This window comes from Spermophilus citellus (assembly GCF_964194105.1).
Source record: "Spermophilus citellus genome assembly, chromosome: X".
In the NCBI taxonomy this organism is placed as follows: domain Eukaryota; kingdom Metazoa; phylum Chordata; class Mammalia; order Rodentia; family Sciuridae; genus Spermophilus; species Spermophilus citellus.
Window position 1 is genome coordinate 50,441,376 of NC_138190.1, and position 19,081 is coordinate 50,460,456.

A 19,081-nucleotide genomic window follows, 5' to 3' on the forward strand; every position below is an offset into this window, starting at 1 on the left:
CTGGAAATGAACGCTTCAACATAGAAGAACGAAATTTGGGGAACCAAGTCGCCTTTGTGTACTGATCATGACCTGAAAGTATCATCCAGTTTGGGTGAAAAAATACTTGCTGAGATTTCTGGAGATTCGTAATTTTTGGAAGCTTGGCAACCCCTTTCCATGAAAGTGTTTCTCGCCATTCACTGCTTAGGGCGACATCAAGAGGAAACAAAACATAGAGATAGAACGTGAAACTACTTTACTGTGTCAAGTTTCAAGAAGCTAGCACAAACCGTGTTGGATTTAGAGTTCCAAATACATCTATCAATATAGGAGAAAACAGAGTGAAACCTAAAAATTCAAACTGTTACTGGAAACGAACGCTTCAACATAGAAGAACGAAATTTGGGAAACCAAGTCGCCTGAGTGTACTGATCATTACCTGAAAGTATCATCCAGTTTGAGTGAAAAAATATTGGCTGAAATTTCTGGAGATTCGTAATTTTGGGAAGCTTGGCAACCCCTTTCCATTAAAGTGTTTCTCCCCAGTCACTGCTTGGGGCTACATCAAGAGGAAACAAAACATAGAGATAGAACGTGAAACTACTTTACTGTGTCAAGTTTCAAGAAGCTAGCACAAACCGTGTTGGATTCAGTGTTCCAAATACATCTATCAATAAAGGAGAAAACAGAGTGATACCTAAAAATTCAAACTGTTACTGGAAATGAACGCTTCAACATAGAAGATCAAAATTTGGGGAACCAAGTCGCCTTGGTGTACTGATCATTACCTGAAAGTATCATCCAGTTTGGGTGAAAAAATATTGGCTGAGATTTATGGAGATTCGTAATTTTTGGAAGCTTGGCAACCCTTTTCCATGAAAGTGTTTCTCGCCAGTCACTGCTTAGGGCTACATCAAGAGGAAACAAAACATAGAGATAGAACGTGAAACTACTGTGTCAAGTTTCAAGAAGCTAGCACAAACCGTGTTGGATTTAGAGTTCCAAATACATGTATCAATATAGGAGAAAACAGAGTGAAACCTAAAAATTCAAACTGTTACTGGAAATGAACGCTTCAACATAGAAGAACGAAATTTGGGGAACCAAGTCGCCTTCGTGTACTGATCATTACCTGAAAGTATCATCCAGTTTGGGTGAAAAAATATTGGCTGAGATTTCTGGAGATTCGTAATTTTTGGAAGCTTGGCAACCCTTTTCCATGAAAGTCTTTCTCGCCAGTCACTGCTTAGGGCTACATCAAGAGGAAACAAAACATAGAGATAGAACGTGAAACTACTGTGTCAAGTTTCAAGAAGCTAGCACAAACCGTGTTGGATTTAGAGTTCCAAATACATGTATCAATATAGGAGAAAACAGAGTGAAACCTAAAAATTCAAACTGTTACTGGAAATCAACGCTTCAACATAGAAGAACGAAATTTGGGGAACCAAGTCGCCTTTGTGTACTGATCATTACCTGAAAGTATCATCCAGTTTGGGTGAAAAAATACTTGCTGAGATTTCTGGAGATTCGTAATTTTTGGAAGCTTGGCAACCCCTTTCCATGAAAGTGTTTCTCGCCAGTCACTGCTTAGGGCGACATCAAGAGGAAACAAAACATAGAGATAGAACGTGAAACTACTTTACTGTGTCAAGTTTCAAGAAGCTAGCACAAACCGTGTTGGATTTAGAGTTCCAAATACATCTATCAATATAGGAGAAAACAGAGTGAAACCTAAAAATTCAAACTGTTACTGGAAACGAACGCTTCAACATAGAAGAACGAAATTTGGGAAACCAAGTCGCCTGAGTGTACTGATCATTACCTGAAAGTATCATCCAGTTTGAGTGAAAAAATATTGGCTGAAATTTCTGGAGATTCGTAATTTTGGGAAGCTTGGCAACCCCTTTCCATGAAAGTGTTTCTCCCCAGTCACTGCTTGGGGCTACATCAAGAGGAAACAAAACATAGAGATAGAACGTGAAACTACTTTACTGTGTCAAGTTTCAAGAAGCTAGCACAAACCGTGTTGGATTCAGTGTTCCAAATACATCTATCAATAAAGGAGAAAACAGAGTGATACCTAAAAATTCAAACTGTTACTGGAAATGAACGCTTCAACATAGAAGATCGAAATTTGGGGAACCAAGTCGCCTTGGTGTACTGATCATTACCTGAAAGTATCATCCAGTTTGGGTGAAAAAAATTGGCTGAGATTTATGGAGATTCGTAATTTTTGGAAGCTTGGCAACCCTTTTCCATGAAAGTGTTTCTCGCCAGTCACTGCTTAGGGCTACATCAAGAGGAAACAAAACATAGAGATAGAACGTGAAACTACTGTGTCAAGTTTCAAGAAGCTAGCACAAACCGTGTTGGATTTAGAGTTCCAAATACATGTATCAATATAGGAGAAAACAGAGTGAAACCTAAAAATTCAAACTGTTACTGGAAATGAACGCTTCAACATAGAAGAACGAAATTTGGGGAACCAAGTCGCCTTAGTGTACTGATCATTACCTGAAAGTATCATCCAGTTTGGGTGAAAAAATATTTGCTGAGATTTCTGGAGATTCGTAATTTTTGGAAGCTTGGCAACCCCTTTCCATGAAAGGGTTTCTCGCCAGTCACTGCTTAGGGCTACATCAACAGGAAACAAAACATAGAGATAGTACGAGAAACTACTTTACTGTGTCAAGTTTCAAGAAGCTAGCACAAACCGTGTTGGATTTAGAGTTCCAAATACATGTATCAATATAGGAGAAAACAGAGTGAAACCTAAAAATTCAAACTGTTACTGGAAATGAACGCTTCAACATAGAAGAACGAAATTTGGGGAACCAAGTCGCCTTCGTGTACTGATCATTACCTGAAAGTATCATGCAGTTTGGGTGAAAAAATATTTGCTGAGATTTCTGGAGATTCGTAATTTTTGGAAGCTTGGCAACCCCTTTCCATGAAAATGTTTCTCGCCAGTCACTGCTTAGGGCTACATCAAGAGGAAACAAAACATAGAGATAGAATATGAAACTATTTACTGTGTCAAGTTTCAAGAAGCTAGCACAAACCGTGTTGGATTTAGAGTTCCAAATACATGTATCAATATAGGAGAAAACAGAGTGAAACCTAAAAATTCAAACTGTTACTGGAAATGAACGCTTCAACATAGAAGAACGAAATTTGGGGAACCAAGTCGCCTTTGTGTACTGATCATTACCTGAAAGTATCATCCAGTTTGAGTGAAAAAATATTTGCTGAGATTTCTGGAGATTCGTAATTTTTGGAAGCTTGGCAACCCCTTTCCATGAAAGTGTTTCTCGCCAGTCACTGCTTAGGGCGACATCAAGAGGAAACAAAACATAGAGATAGAACGTGAAACTACTTTACTGTGTCAAGTTTCAAGAAGCTAGCACAAACCGTGTTGGATTTAGAGTTCCAAATACATCTATCAATATAGGAGAAAACAGAGTGAAACCTAAAAATTCAAACTGTTACTGGAAATGAACGCTTCAACAAAGAAGAACGAAATTTGGGGAACCAAGTCGCCTTCGTGTACTGATCATTACCTGAAAGTATCATCCAGTTTGGGTGAAAAAATATTTGCTGATGTTTCTGGAGATTCGTAATTTTTGGAAGCTTGGCAACCCCTTTCCAAGAAAGTCTTTCTCACCAGTCACTGCTTAGGGCTACATCAAGAGGAAACAAAACATAGAGATAGAACGTGAAACTACTTTACTGTGTCAAGTATCAAGAAGCTAGCACAAACCGTGTTGGATTTAGAGTTCCAAATACATGTATCAATATAGGAGAAAACAGAGTGAAACCTAAAAATTCAAACTGTTACTGGAAATGAACGCTTCAACATAGAAGAACGAAATTTGGGAAACCAAGTCGCCTGAGTGTACTGATCATTACCTGAAAGTATCATCCAGTTTGAGTGAAAAAATATTGGCTGAGATTTCTGGAGATTCGTAATTTTGGGAAGCTTGGCAACCCCTTTCCATGAAAGTGTTTCTCCCCAGTCACTGCTTGGGGCTACATCAAGAGGAAACAAAACATAGAGTTAGAACGTGAAACTACTTTACTGTGTCAAGTTTCAAGAAGCTAGCACAAACCGTGTTGGATTCAGTGTTCCAAATACATCTATCAATAAAGGAGAAAACAGAGTGATACCTAAAAATTCAAACTGTTACTGGAAATGAACGCTTCAACATAGAAGATCGAAATTTGGGGAACCAAGTCGCCTTGGTGTACTGATCATTACCTGAAAGTATCATCCAGTTTGGGTGAAAAAATATTGGCTGAGATTTATGGAGATTCGTAAATTTTGGAAGCTTGGCAACCATTTTCCATGAAAGTGTTTCTCGCCAGTCACTGCTTAGGGCTACATCAAGAGGAAACAAAACATAGAGATAGAACGTGAAACTACTGTGTCAAGTTTCAAGAAGCTAGCACAAACCGTGTTGGATTTAGAGTTCCAAATACATGTATCAATATAGGAGAAAACAGAGTGAAACCTAAAAATTCAAACTGTTACTGGAAATGAACGCTTCAACATAGAAGAACGAAATTTGGGGAACCAAGTCGCCTTAGTGTACTGATCATTACCTGAAAGTATCATCCAGTTTGGGTGAAAAAATATTTGCTGGGATTTCTGGAGATTCGTAATTATTGGAAGCTTGGCAACCCCTTTCCATGAAAGTGTTTCTCGCCAGTCACTGCTTAGGGATACATCAACAGGAAACAAAACATAGAGATAGCACGTGAAACTACTTTACTGTGTCAAGTTTCAAGAAGCTAGCACAAACCGTGTTGGATTTAGAGTTCCAAATACATCTATCAATATAGGAGAAAACAGAGTGAAACCTAAAAATTCAAACTGTTACTGGAAATGAACGCTTCAACATAGAAGAACGAAATTTGGGGAACCAAGTCGCCTTCGTGTACTGATCATTACCTGAAAGTATCATCCAGTTTGGGTGAAAAATATTTGCTGATGTTTCTGGAGATTCGTAATTTTTGGAAGCTTGCCAACCCCTTTCCAAGAAAGTCTTTCTCACCAGTCACTGCTTAGGGCTACATCAAGAGGAAACAAAACATAGAGATAGAACGTGAAACTACTTTACTGTGTCAAGTATCAAGAAGCTAGCACAAACCGTGTTGGATTTAGAGTTCCAAATACATGTATCAATATAGGAGAAAACAGAGTGAAACCTAAAAATTCAAACTGTTACTGGAAATGAACGCTTCAACATAGAAGAACGAAATTTGGGAAACCAAGTCGCCTGAGTGTACTGATCATTACCTGAAAGTATCATCCAGTTTGGGTGAAAAAATATTTGCTGAGATTTTGGAGATTCATAATTTTTGGAAGCTTTGCAACCCCTTTCCATGAAAGTGTTTCTCGCCAGTCACTGCTTAGGGCTACATCAAGAGGAAACAAAACGTAGAGATAGATCGTGAAACTATTTTACTGTGTCAAGTTTCAACAAGCTAGCACAAACCGTGTTGGATTTAGAATTCCAAATACATCTATCAATATAGGAGAAAACAGAGTGAAACCTAAAAATTCAAACTGTTACTGGAAATGAATGCTTCAACATAGAAGAATGAAATTTGGGGAACCAAGTCGCCTTAGTGTACTGATCATTACCTGAAAGTATCATCCATTTTGTGTGAAAAAATATTGGCTGACATTTCTGGAGATTTGTAATTTTTGGAAGCTTGGCAACCCCTTTCCAAGAAAGTCTTTCTCACCAGTCACTGCTTATGGCTACATCAAGAGGAAAAAAACATAGAGATATAACGTGAAACTACTTTAGTGTGTCAAGTTTCAAGAAGCTAGCACAAACCGTGTTGGATTTAGAGTTCCAAATACATGTATCAATATAGGAGAAAACAGAGTGAAACCTAAAAATTCAAACTGTTACTGGAAATGAACGCTTCAACATAGAAGAACGAAATTTGGGAAACCAAGTCGCCTGAGTGTACTGATCATTACCTGAAAGTATCATCCAGTTTGGGTGAAAAAATATTGGCTGAGATTTCTGGAGATTCGTAATTTTTGTAAGCTTGGCAACCCCTTTCCATGAAAGTGTTTCTCGCCTGTCACTGCTTAGGGCTACATCAAGAGGAAACAAAACATACAGATAGAACATGAAACTACTTTACTGTGTCAAGTTTCAAGAAGCTAGCACAAACCGTGTTAGATTTAGAGTTCCAAATACAGGTATCAATATAGGAGAAAACAGAGTGAAACCTAAAATTTCAAACTGTTACTGGAAATGAACGCTTCAACATAGAAGAACGAAATTTGGGGAACCAAGTTGTCTTCGTGTACTGATCATTACCTGAAAGTATCATCCAGTTTGGGTGAAAAAATATTTGCTGAGATTCCTGGAGATTCGTAACTTTGGAAGCTTGGCAACCCCTTTCCATGAAAGTGTTTCTCGCCAGTCACTGCTTAGGGCTACATCAAGAGGAAACAAAACATAGAGATAGAACGTGAAACTACTTTACTGTGTCAAGTTTCAAGAAGCTAGCACAAACCGTGTTGGATTTAGAGTTCCAAATACATCTATCAATATAGGAGAAAACAGAGTGAAACCTAAAAATTCAAACTGTTACTGGAAATGAACGCTTCAACATAGAAGAACGAAATTTGTTGAACCAAGTCGACTTGGTGTACTGATCATTACCTGAAAGTATCATCCAGTTTGGGTGAAAAAATATTGGCTGAGATTTCTGGAGATTCGTAATTTTTGGAAGCTTGGCAACCCCTTTCCATGAAAGTGTTTCTCGCCAGTCACTGCATAAGGCTACATCAAGAGGAAACAAAACATAGAGATAGAACATGAAACTACTTTACTGTGTCAAGTTTCAGGAAGCTAACAGAAACCGTGTTGGATTTACAGTTCCAAATACATCTATCAATATAGGAGAAAACAGAGTGAAACCTAAAATTCAAACTGTTACTGGAAATGAATGCTTCAACATAGAAGAACAAAATTTGGGGAACCAAGTCGCCTTAGTGTACTGATCATTACCTGAAAGTATCATCCAGTTTGGGTGAAAAAATATTTGCTGAGATTTTGGAGATTCATAATTTTTGGAAGCTTTGCAACCCCTTTCCATGAAAGTGTTTCTCGCCAGTCACTGCTTAGGGCTACATCAAGAGGAAACAAAACGTAGAGATAGATCGTGAAACTATTTTACTGTGTCAAGTTTCAACAAGCTAGCACAAACCGTGTTGGATTTAGAATTCCAAATACATCTATCAATATAGGAGAAAACAGAGTGAAACCTAAAAATTCAAACTGTTACTGGAAATGAATGCTTCAACATAGAAGAATGAAATTTGGGGAACCAAGTCGCCTTAGTGTACTGATCATTACCTGAAAGTATCATCCATTTTGTGTGAAAAAATATTGGCTGACATTTCTGGAGATTTGTAATTTTTGGAAGCTTGGCAACCCCTTTCCAAGAAAGTCTTTCTCACCAGTCACTGCTTATGGCTACATCAAGAGGAAAAAAACATAGAGATATAACGTGAAACTACTTTAGTGTGTCAAGTTTCAAGAAGCTAGCACAAACCGTGTTGGATTTAGAGTTCCAAATACATGTATCAATATAGGAGAAAACAGAGTGAAACCTAAAAATTCAATCTGTTACTGGAAATGAACGCTTCAACATAGAAGAACGAAATTTGGGGAACCAAGTTGCCTTAGTGTTCTGATCATTACCTGAAAGTATCATCCAGTTTGGGTGAAAAAATATTTGCTGAGATTTCTGGAGATTCGTAATTTTTGGAAGCTTGGCAACCCATTTCCATGAAAGTGTTTCTCGCCAGTCACTGCTTAGGGCTACATCAAGAGGAAACAAAACATAGAAATAGAATGTGAAACTACTTTACTGTGTCAAGTTTCATGAAGCTAGCACAAACCGTGTTGGATTTAGAGTTTCAAATACATGTATCAATATAGGAGAAAACAGAGTGAAACCTAAAAATTCAAACTGTTACTGGAAATGAACGCTTCAACATAGAAGAACGAAATTTGGGGAACCAAGTCGCCTTCGTGTACTGATCATTACCTGAAAGTATCATCCAATTTGGGTGAAAAACTATTGGCTGAGATTTCTGGAGATTCGTAATTTTTGGAAGTTTGGCAACCCCTTTCCATGAAAGTGTTTCTCTCCAGTCACTGCTTAGGGCTACATCAAGAGGAAACAAAACATAGAGATAGAACCTGAAACTACTTTACTGTGTCAAGTTTCAAGAAGCTAGCACTAACCATGTTGGATTTAGAGTTCCAAGTACATCTATCAATATAGGAGAAAACAGAGTGAAACCTAAAAATTCAAACTGTTACTGGAAATGAACGCTTCAACATAGAAGAACGAAATTTGGGGAACCAAGTTGCCTTCATGTACTGATCATTACCTGAAAGTATCATCCAGTTTGGGTGAAAAAATATTTGCTGAGATTTCTGGAGATTCGTAATTTTTGGAAGCTTGGCAACCCCTTTCCATGAAAGTGTTTCTCGCCAGTCACTGCTTAGGGCTACATCAAGAGGAAACAAAACATAGAGATAGAACGTGAAACTACTTTACTGTGTCAAGTTTCAAGAAGCTAGTACAAACCGTGTTGGATTTAGAGTTCCAAATACATGTATCAATATAGGAGAAAACAGAGTGAAACCTAAAAATTCAAACTGTTACTGGAAATGAACGCTTCAACATAGTAGAACAAAATTTGGGGAACCAAGTCGCCGGAGTGTTCTGTACATTACCTGAAAGTATCATCCAGTTTGAGTGAAAAAATATTTGCTGAGATTTCTGGAGATTCGTAATTTTTGGAAGCTTGGCAACCCCTTTCCATGAAAGTGTTTCTCGCCAGTCACTGCTTAGGGCTACATCAAGAGGAAACAAAACATAGAGATAGGACGTGAAACTACTTTACTGTGTCAAGTTTCAAGAAGCCAGCACAAACCGAGTTGGATTTAGAGTTCCAAATACATGTATCAATATAGGAGAAAACAGAGTGAAACCTAAAAATTCAAACTGTTACTGGAAATGAACGCTTCAACATAGAAGAACGAAATTTGGGAAACCAAGTCGCCTGAGTGTACTGATCATTACCTGAAAGTATCATCCAGTTTGAGTGAAAAAATATTGGCTGAGATTTCTGGAGATTCGTAATTTTGGGAAGCTTGGCAACCCCTTTCCATGAAAGTGTTTCTCCCCAGTCACTGCTTGGGGCTACATCAAGAGGAAACAAAACATAGAGTTAGAACGTGAAACTACTTTACTGTGTCAAGTTTCAAGAAGCTAGCACAAACCGTGTTGGATTCAGTGTTCCAAATACATCTATCAATAAAGGAGAAAACAGAGTGATACCTAAAAATTCAAACTGTTACTGGAAATGAACGCTTCAACATAGAAGATCGAAATTTGGGGAACCAAGTCACCTTGGTGTACTGATCATTACCTGAAAGTATCATCCAGTTTGGGTGAAAAAATATTGGCTGAGATTTATGGAGATTCGTAAATTTTGGAAGCTTGGCAACCATTTTCCATGAAAGTGTTTCTCGCCAGTCACTGCTTAGGGCTACATCAAGAGGAAACAAAACATAGAGATAGAACGTGAAACTACTGTGTCAAGTTTCAAGAAGCTAGCACAAACCGTGTTGGATTTAGAGTTCCAAATACATGTATCAATATAGGAGAAAACAGAGTGAAACCTAAAAATTCAAACTGTTACTGGAAATGAACGCTTAAACATAGAAGAACGAAATTTGGGGAACCAAGTCGCCTTAGTGTACTGATCATTACCTGAAAGTATCATCCAGTTTGGGTGAAAAAATATTTGCTGGGATTTCTGGAGATTCGTAATTATTGGAAGCTTGGCAACCCCTTTCCATGAAAGTGTTTCTCGCCAGTCACTGCTTAGGGATACATCAACAGGAAACAAAACATAGAGATAGCACGTGAAACTACTTTACTGTGTCAAGTTTCAAGAAGCTAGCACAAACCGTGTTGGATTTAGAGTTCCAAATACATCTATCAATATAGGAGAAAACAGAGTGAAACCTAAAAATTCAAACTGTTACTGGAAATGAACGCTTCAACATAGAAGAACGAAATTTGGGGAACCAAGTCGCCTTCGTGTACTGATCATTACCTGAAAGTATCATCCAGTTTGGGTGAAAAATATTTGCTGATGTTTCTGGAGATTCGTAATTTTTGGAAGCTTGCCAACCCCTTTCCAAGAAAGTCTTTCTCACCAGTCACTGCTTAGGGCTACATCAAGAGGAAACAAAACATAGAGATAGAACGTGAAACTACTTTACTGTGTCAAGTATCAAGAAGCTAGCACAAACCGTGTTGGATTTAGAGTTCCAAATACATGTATCAATATAGGAGAAAACAGAGTGAAACCTAAAAATTCAAACTGTTACTGGAAATGAACGCTTCAACATAGAAGAACGAAATTTGGGAAACCAAGTCGCCTGAGTGTACTGATCATTACCTGAAAGTATCATCCAGTTTGGGTGAAAAAATATTGGCTGAGATTTCTGGAGATTCGTAATTTTTGTAAGCTTGGCAACCCCTTTCCATGAAAGTGTTTCTCGCCTGTCACTGCTTAGGGCTACATCAAGAGGAAACAAAACATACAGATAGAACATGAAACTACTTTACTGTGTCAAGTTTCAAGAAGCTAGCACAAACCGTGTTAGATTTAGAGTTCCAAATACAGGTATCAATATAGGAGAAAACAGAGTGAAACCTAAAATTTCAAACTGTTACTGGAAATGAACGCTTCAACATAGAAGAACGAAATTTGGGGAACCAAGTTGTCTTCGTGTACTGATCATTACCTGAAAGTATCATCCAGTTTGGGTGAAAAAATATTTGCTGAGATTCCTGGAGATTCGTAACTTTGGAAGCTTGGCAACCCCTTTCCATGAAAGTGTTTCTCGCCAGTCACTGCTTAGGGCTACATCAAGAGGAAACAAAACATAGAGATAGAACGTGAAACTACTTTACTGTGTCAAGTTTCAAGAAGCTAGCACAAACCGTGTTGGATTTAGAGTTCCAAATACATCTATCAATATAGGAGAAAACAGAGTGAAACCTAAAAATTCAAACTGTTACTGGAAATGAACGCTTCAACATAGAAGAACGAAATTTGTTGAACCAAGTCGACTTGGTGTACTGATCATTACCTGAAAGTATCATCCAGTTTGGGTGAAAAAATATTGGCTGAGATTTCTGGAGATTCGTAATTTTTGGAAGCTTGGCAACCCCTTTCCATGAAAGTGTTTCTCGCCAGTCACTGCATAAGGCTACATCAAGAGGAAACAAAACATAGAGATAGAACGTGAAACTACTTTACTGTGTCAAGTTTCAGGAAGCTAACAGAAACCGTGTTGGATTTACAGTTCCAAATACATCTATCAATATAGGAGAAAACAGAGTGAAACCTAAAATTCAAACTGTTACTGGAAATGAATGCTTCAACATAGAAGAACAAAATTTGGGGAACCAAGTCGCCTTAGTGTACTGATCATTACCTGAAAGTATCATCCAGTTTGGGTGAAAAAATATTTGCTGAGATTTTGGAGATTCATAATTTTTGGAAGCTTTGCAACCCCTTTCCATGAAAGTGTTTCTCGCCAGTCACTGCTTAGGGCTACATCAAGATTAAACAAAACGTAGAGATAGATCATGAAACTATTTTACTGTGTCAAGTTTCAACAAGCTAGCACAAACCGTGTTGGATTTAGAATTCCAAATACATCTATCAATATAGGAGAAAACAGAGTGAAACCTAAAAATTCAAACTGTTACTGGAAATGAATGCTTCAACATAGAAGAATGAAATTTGGGGAACCAAGTCGCCTTAGTGTACTGATCATTACCTGAAAGTATCATCCATTTTGTGTGAAAAAATATTGGCTGACATTTCTGGAGATTTGTAATTTTTGGAAGCTTGGCAACCCCTTTCCAAGAAAGTCTTTCTCACCAGTCACTGCTTATGGCTACATCAAGAGGAAAAAAACATAGAGATATAACGTGAAACTACTTTAGTGTGTCAAGTTTCAAGAAGCTAGCACAAACCGTGTTGGATTTAGAGTTCCAAATACATGTATCAATATAGGAGAAAACAGAGTGAAACCTAAAAATTCAATCTGTTACTGGAAATGAACGCTTCAACATAGAAGAACGAAATTTGGGGAACCAAGTTGCCTTAGTGTACTGATCATTACCTGAAAGTATCATCCAGTTTGGGTGAAAAAATATTTGCTGAGATTTCTGGAGATTCGTAATTTTTGGAAGCTTGGCAACCCATTTCCATGAAAGTGTTTCTCGCCAGTCACTGCTTAGGGCTACATCAAGAGGAAACAAAACATAGAAATAGAATGTGAAACTACTTTACTGTGTCAAGTTTCATGAAGCTAGCACAAACCGTGTTGGATTTAGAGTTTCAAATACATGTATCAATATAGGAGAAAACAGAGTGAAACCTAAAAATTCAAACTGTTACTGGAAATGAACGCTTCAACATAGAAGAACGAAATTTGGGGAACCAAGTCGCCTTCGTGTACTGATCATTACCTGAAAGTATCATCCAATTTGGGTGAAAAACTATTGGCTGAGATTTCTGGAGATTCGTAATTTTTGGAAGTTTGGCAACCCCTTTCCATGAAAGTGTTTCTCTCCAGTCACTGCTTAGGGCTACATCAAGAGGAAACAAAACATAGAGATAGAACCTGAAACTACTTTACTGTGTCAAGTTTCAAGAAGCTAGCACTAACCATGTTGGATTTAGAGTTCCAAGTACATCTATCAATATAGGAGAAAACAGAGTGAAACCTAAAAATTCAAACTGTTACTGGAAATGAACGCTTCAACATAGAAGAACGAAATTTGGGGAACCAAGTTGCCTTCATGTACTGATCATTACCTGAAAGTATCATCCAGTTTGGGTGAAAAAATACTTGCTGAGATTTCTGGAGATTCGTAATTTTTGGAAGCTTGGCAACCCCTTTCCATGAAAGTGTTTCTCGCCAGTCACTGCTTAGGGCTACATCAAGAGGAAACAAAACATAGAGATAGAACGTGAAACTACTTTACTGTGTCAAGTTTCAAGAAGCTAGTACAAACCGTGTTGGATTTAGAGTTCCAAATACATGTATCAATATAGGAGAAAACAGAGTGAAACCTAAAAATTCAAACTGTTACTGGAAATGAACGCTTCAACATAGTAGAACAAAATTTGGGGAACCAAGTCGCCGGAGTGTTCTGTACATTACCTGAAAGTATCATCCAGTTTGAGTGAAAAAATATTTGCTGAGATTTCTGGAGATTCGTAATTTTTGGAAGCTTGGCAACCCCTTTCCATGAAAGTGTTTCTCGCCAGTCACTGCTTAGGGCTACATCAAGAGGAAACAAAACATAGAGATAGGACGTGAAACTACTTTACTGTGTCAAGTTTCAAGAAGCCAGCACAAACCGAGTTGGATTTAGAGTTCCAATTACATGTATCAATATAGGAGAAAACAGAGTGAAACCTAAAAATTCAAACTGTTACTGGAAATGAAAGCTTCAACATAGAAGAACGAAATTTGGGGAACCAAGTCACCTTAGTGTACTGATCATTACCTGAAAGTATCATCCAGTTTGGGTGAAAAAATATTTGCTGAGATTTCTGGAGATTCGTAATTTTTGGAAGTTTGGCAACCCCTTTCCATGAAAGTGTTTCTCTCCAGTCACTGCTTAGGGCTACATCAAGAGGAAACAATACATAGAGATAGAACCTGAAACTACTTTTCTGTGTCAAGTTTCAAGAAGCTAGCACAAACCGTGTTGGATTCAGAGTTCCAAATAGATCTATCAATATAGGAGAAAACAGAGTGAAACCTAAAAATTCAAACTGTTACTGGAAATGAACGCTTCAACATAGAAGAATGAAATTTGGGAAACCAAGTCGCCTTCGTGTACTGATCATTACCTGAAAGTATCAAGCAGTTTCGGTGAAAAAATATTTGCTGAGATTTCTGGAGATTCGTAATTTTTGGAAGGTTGGCAACCCCTTTCCATGAAAGTGTTTCTCGCCAGTCACTGCTTAGGGCTACATCAAGAGGAAACAAAACATAGAGATAGAACGTGAAACTACTTTACTGTGTCAAGTTTCAAGAAGCTAGCACCAACCGTGTTGGATTTAGAGTTCCAAATACATCTATCAATATAGGAGAAAACAGAGTGAAACCTAAAAATTCAAACTGTTACTGGAAATGAACGCTTCAACATAGAAGAACGAAATTTGGGGAACCAAGTCGCCTTCGTGTACTGATCATTACCTGAAAGTATCATGCAGTTTGGGTGAAAAAATATTTGCTGAGATTTCTGGAGATTCGTAATTTTTGGAAGCTTGGCAACCCCTTTCCATGAAAATGTTTCTCGCCAGTCACTGCTTAGGGCTACATCAAGAGGTAAAAAAAACATAGAGATAGAACGTGAAACTACTTTACTGTGTCAAGTTTCAAGAAGCTAGCACAAACCCTGTTGGATTTAGAGTTCCAAATACATCTATCAATATAGGAGAAAACAGAGTGATACCTAAAAATTCAAAGTGTTACTGGAAATGAACGCTTCAACATAGAAGAACGAAATTTGGGGAACCAAGTCGCCTTCGTGTACTGATCATTACCTGAAAGTATCATCCAGTTTGGGTGAAAAAATATTTGCTGAGATTTCTGGAGATTCGTAATTTTTGGAAGCTTGGCAACCACTTTCCATGAAAGGGTTTCTCGCCAGTCACTGCTTAGGGCTACATCAAGAGGAAACAACACATAGAGATAGAACGTGAAACTACTTTACTGTGTCAAGTTTCAAGAAGCTAGCACAAACCGTGTTGGATTTAGAGTTCCAAATACATGTATCAATATAGGAGAAAACAGAGTGAAACCTAAAAATTCAAACTGTTACTGGAAATGAACGCTTCAACATAGAAGAAAGAAATTTGGGGAACCAAGTCGCCTTCGTGTACTGATCATTACCTGAAAGTATCATCCAGTTTGGGTGAAAAAATAATTGCTGAGATTTCTGGAGATTCGTAATTTTTGGAAGCTTGGCAACCCCTTTCCATGAAAATGTTTCTCGCCAGTCACTGCTTAGGGCTACATCAAGAGGAAACAAAACATAGAGATAGAACGTGAAACTACTTTACTGTGTCAAGTTTCAAGAAGCCAGCACAAACCGAGTTGGATTTAGAGTTCCAATTACATGTATCAATATAGGAGAAAACAGAGTGAAACCTAAAAATTCAAACTGTTACTGGAAATGAAAGCTTCAACATAGAAGAACGAAATTTGGGGAACAAAGTCACCTTAGTGTACTGATCATTACCTGAAAGTATCATCCAGTTTGGGTGAAAAAATATTTGCTGAGATTTCTGGAGATTCGTAATTTTTGGAAGTTTGGCAACCCCTTTCCATGAAAGTGTTTCTCTCCAGTCACTGCTTAGGGCTACATCAAGAGGAAACAATACATAGAGATAGAACCTGAAACTACTTTTCTGTGTCAAGTTTCAAGAAGCTAGCACAAACCGTGTTGGATTCAGAGTTCCAAATAGATCTATCAATATAGGAGAAAACAGAGTGAAACCTAAAAATTCAAACTGTTACTGGAAATGAACGCTTCAACATAGAAGAATGAAATTTGGGAAACCAAGTCGCCTTCGTGTACTGATCATTACCTGAAAGTATCAAGCAGTTTCGGTGAAAAAATATTTGCTGAGATTTCTGGAGATTCGTAATTTTTGGAAGGTTGGCAACCCTTTTCCATGAAAGTGTTTCTCGCCAGTCACTGCTTAGGGCTACATCAAGAGGAAACAATACATAGAGATAGAACGTGAAACTACTTTACTGTGTCAAGTTTCAAGAAGCTAGCACCAACCGTGTTGGATTTAGAGTTCCAAATACATCTATCAATATAGGAGAAAACAGAGTGAAACCTAAAAATTCAAACTGTTACTGGAAATGAACGCTTCAACATAGAAGAACGAAATTTGGGGAACCAAGTCGCCTTCGTGTACTGATCATTACCTGAAAGTATCATGCAGTTTGGGTGAAAAAATATTTGCTGAGATTTCTGGAGATTCGTAATTTTTGGAAGCTTGGCAACCCCTTTCCATGAAAATGTTTCTCGCCAGTCACTGCTTAGGGCTACATCAAGAGGTAAAAAAAACATAGAGATAGAACGTGAAACTACTTTACTGTGTCAAGTTTCAAGAAGCTAGCACAAACCCTGTTGGATTTAGAGTTCCAAATACATCTATCAATATAGGAGAAAACAGAGTGATACCTAAAAATTCAAAGTGTTACTGGAAATGAACGCTTCAACATATAAGAACGAAATTTGGGGAACCAAGTCGCCTTCGTGTACTGATCATTACCTGAAAGTATCATCCAGTTTGGGTGAAAAAATATTTGCTGAGATTTCTGGAGATTCGTAATTTTTGGAAGCTTGGCAACCCCTTTCCATGAAAGGGTTTCTCGCCAGTCACTGCTTAGGGCTACATCAAGAGGAAACAACACATAGAGATAGAACGTGAAACTACTTTACTGTGTCAAGTTTCAAGAAGCTAGCACAAACCGTGTTGGATTTAGAGTTCCAAATACATGTATCAATATAGGAGAAAACAGAGTGAAACCTAAAAATTCAAACTGTTACTGGAAATGAACGCTTCAACATAGAAGAAAGAAATTTGGGGAACCAAGTCGCCTTCGTGTACTGATCATTACCTGAAAGTATCATCCAGTTTGGGTGAAAAAATAATTGCTGAGATTTCTGGAGATTCGTAATTTTTGGAAGCTTGGCAACCCCTTTCCATGAGAGTGTTTCTCGCCAGTCACTGCTTAGGGCTACATCAAGAGGAAACAAAACATAGAGATAGAACGTGAAACTACTTTACTGTGTCAAGTTTCAAGAAGCTAGCACCAACCGTGTTGGATTTAGAGTTCCAAATACATCTATCAATATAGGAGAAAACAGAGTGAAACCTAAAAATTCAAACTGTTACTGGAAATGAACGCTTCAACATAGAAGAACGAAATTTGGGGAACCAAGTCGCCTTCGTGTACTGATCATTACCTGAAAGTATCATGCAGTTTGGGTGAAAAAATATTTGCTGAGATTTCTGGAGATTCGGAATTTTTGGAAGCTTGGCAACCCCTTTCCATGAAAATGTTTCTCGCCAGTCACTGCTTAGGGCTACATCAAGAGGAAAAAAAAACATAGAGATAGAACGTGAAACTACTTTACTGTGTCAAGTTTCAAGAAGCTAGCACAAACCCTGTTGGATTTAGAGTTCCAAATACATCTATCAATATAGGAGAAAACAGAGTGATACCTAAAAATTCAAAGTGTTACTGGAAATGAACGCTTCAACATAGAAGAACGAAATTTGGGGAACCAAGTCGCCTTCGTGTACTGATCATTACCTGAATGTATCATCCAGTTTGGGTGAAAAAATATTTGCTGAGATTTCTGGAGATTCGTAATTTTTGGAAGCTTGGCAACCCCTTTCCATGAAAGGTTTTCTCGCCAGTCACTGCTTAGGGCTACATCAAGAGGAAACAACACATAGAGATAGAACGTGAAACTACTTTACTGTGTCAAGTTTCAAGAAGCTAGCACAAACCGTGTTGGATTTAGAGTTCCAAATACATGTATCAATATAGGAGAAAACAGAGTGAAACCTAAAAATTCAAACTGTTACTGGAAATGAACGCTTCAACATAGAAGAACGAAATTTGGAGAACCAAGTCGCCTTCGTGTACTGATCATTACCTGAAAGTATCAAGCAGTTTGGGTGAAAAAATATTTGCTGAGATTTCTGGAGATTCGTAATTTTTGGAAGCTTGGCAACCCCTTTCCATGAAAGTGTTTCTCGCCAGTCACTGCTTAGGGCTACATCAAGAGGAAACAAAACATAGAGATAGAACCTGAAACTACTTTACTGTGTCAAGTTTCAAGAAGCTAGCACAAACCGTGTAGGATTTAGAGTTCCAAATACATGTATCAATATAGGAGAAAACAGAGTGAAACCTAAAAATTCAAAATGTTACTGGAAATGAACGCTTCAACATAGAAGAACGAAATTTGGGAACCCAAGTCGCCTGAGTGTACTGATCATTACCTGAAAGTATCATCCAGTTTGAGTGAAAAAATATTTGCTGAGATTTCTGGAGATTCGTAATTTTTGGAAGCTTGGCAACCCCTTTCCATGAAAATGTTTCTCGCCAGTCACTGCTTAGGGCTAGATCAAGAGGAAACAAAACATAGAGATAGAACGTGAAACTACTTTACTGTGTCAAGTTTCAAGAAGCTAGCACAAACCCTGTTGGATTTAGAGTTCCAAATACATCTATCAATATAGGAGAAAACAGAGTGAAACCTAAAAATTCAAACTGTTACTGGAAATGAACGCTTCAACATAGAAGAACGAAATTTGGGAAACCAAGTAGCCTGAGTGTACTGATCATTACCTGAAAGTATCATCCAGTTTGGGTGAAAAAATATTTGCTGAGATTTCTGGAGATTCGTAATTTTTGGAAGCTTGGCAACCCCTTTCCATGAAAGGGTTTCTCGCCAGTCACTGCTTAGGGCTACATCAAGAGGAAACAAGACATAGAGATAGAACGTGAAACTACTTTACTGTGTCAAGTTTCAAGAAGCTAGCACAAACCGTGTTGGATTTAGAGTTCCAAATACATGTATCAATATAGGAGAAAACAGAGTGAAACCTAAAAATTCAAACTGTTACTGGAATTGAACGCTTCAACATAGAAGAACTAAATTTGGGGAACCAAGTCGCCTTCGTGTACTGATCATTACCTGAAAGTATCATCCAGTTTGGGTGAAAAAATAATTGCTGAGATTTCTGGAGATTCGTAATTTTTGGAAGCTTGGCAACCCCTTTCCATGAAAATGTTTCTCGCCAGTCACTGCTTAGGGCTACATCAAGAGGAAACAAAACATAGAGATAGAACGTGAAACTACTTTACTGTGTCAAGTTTCAAGAAGCTAGCACAAA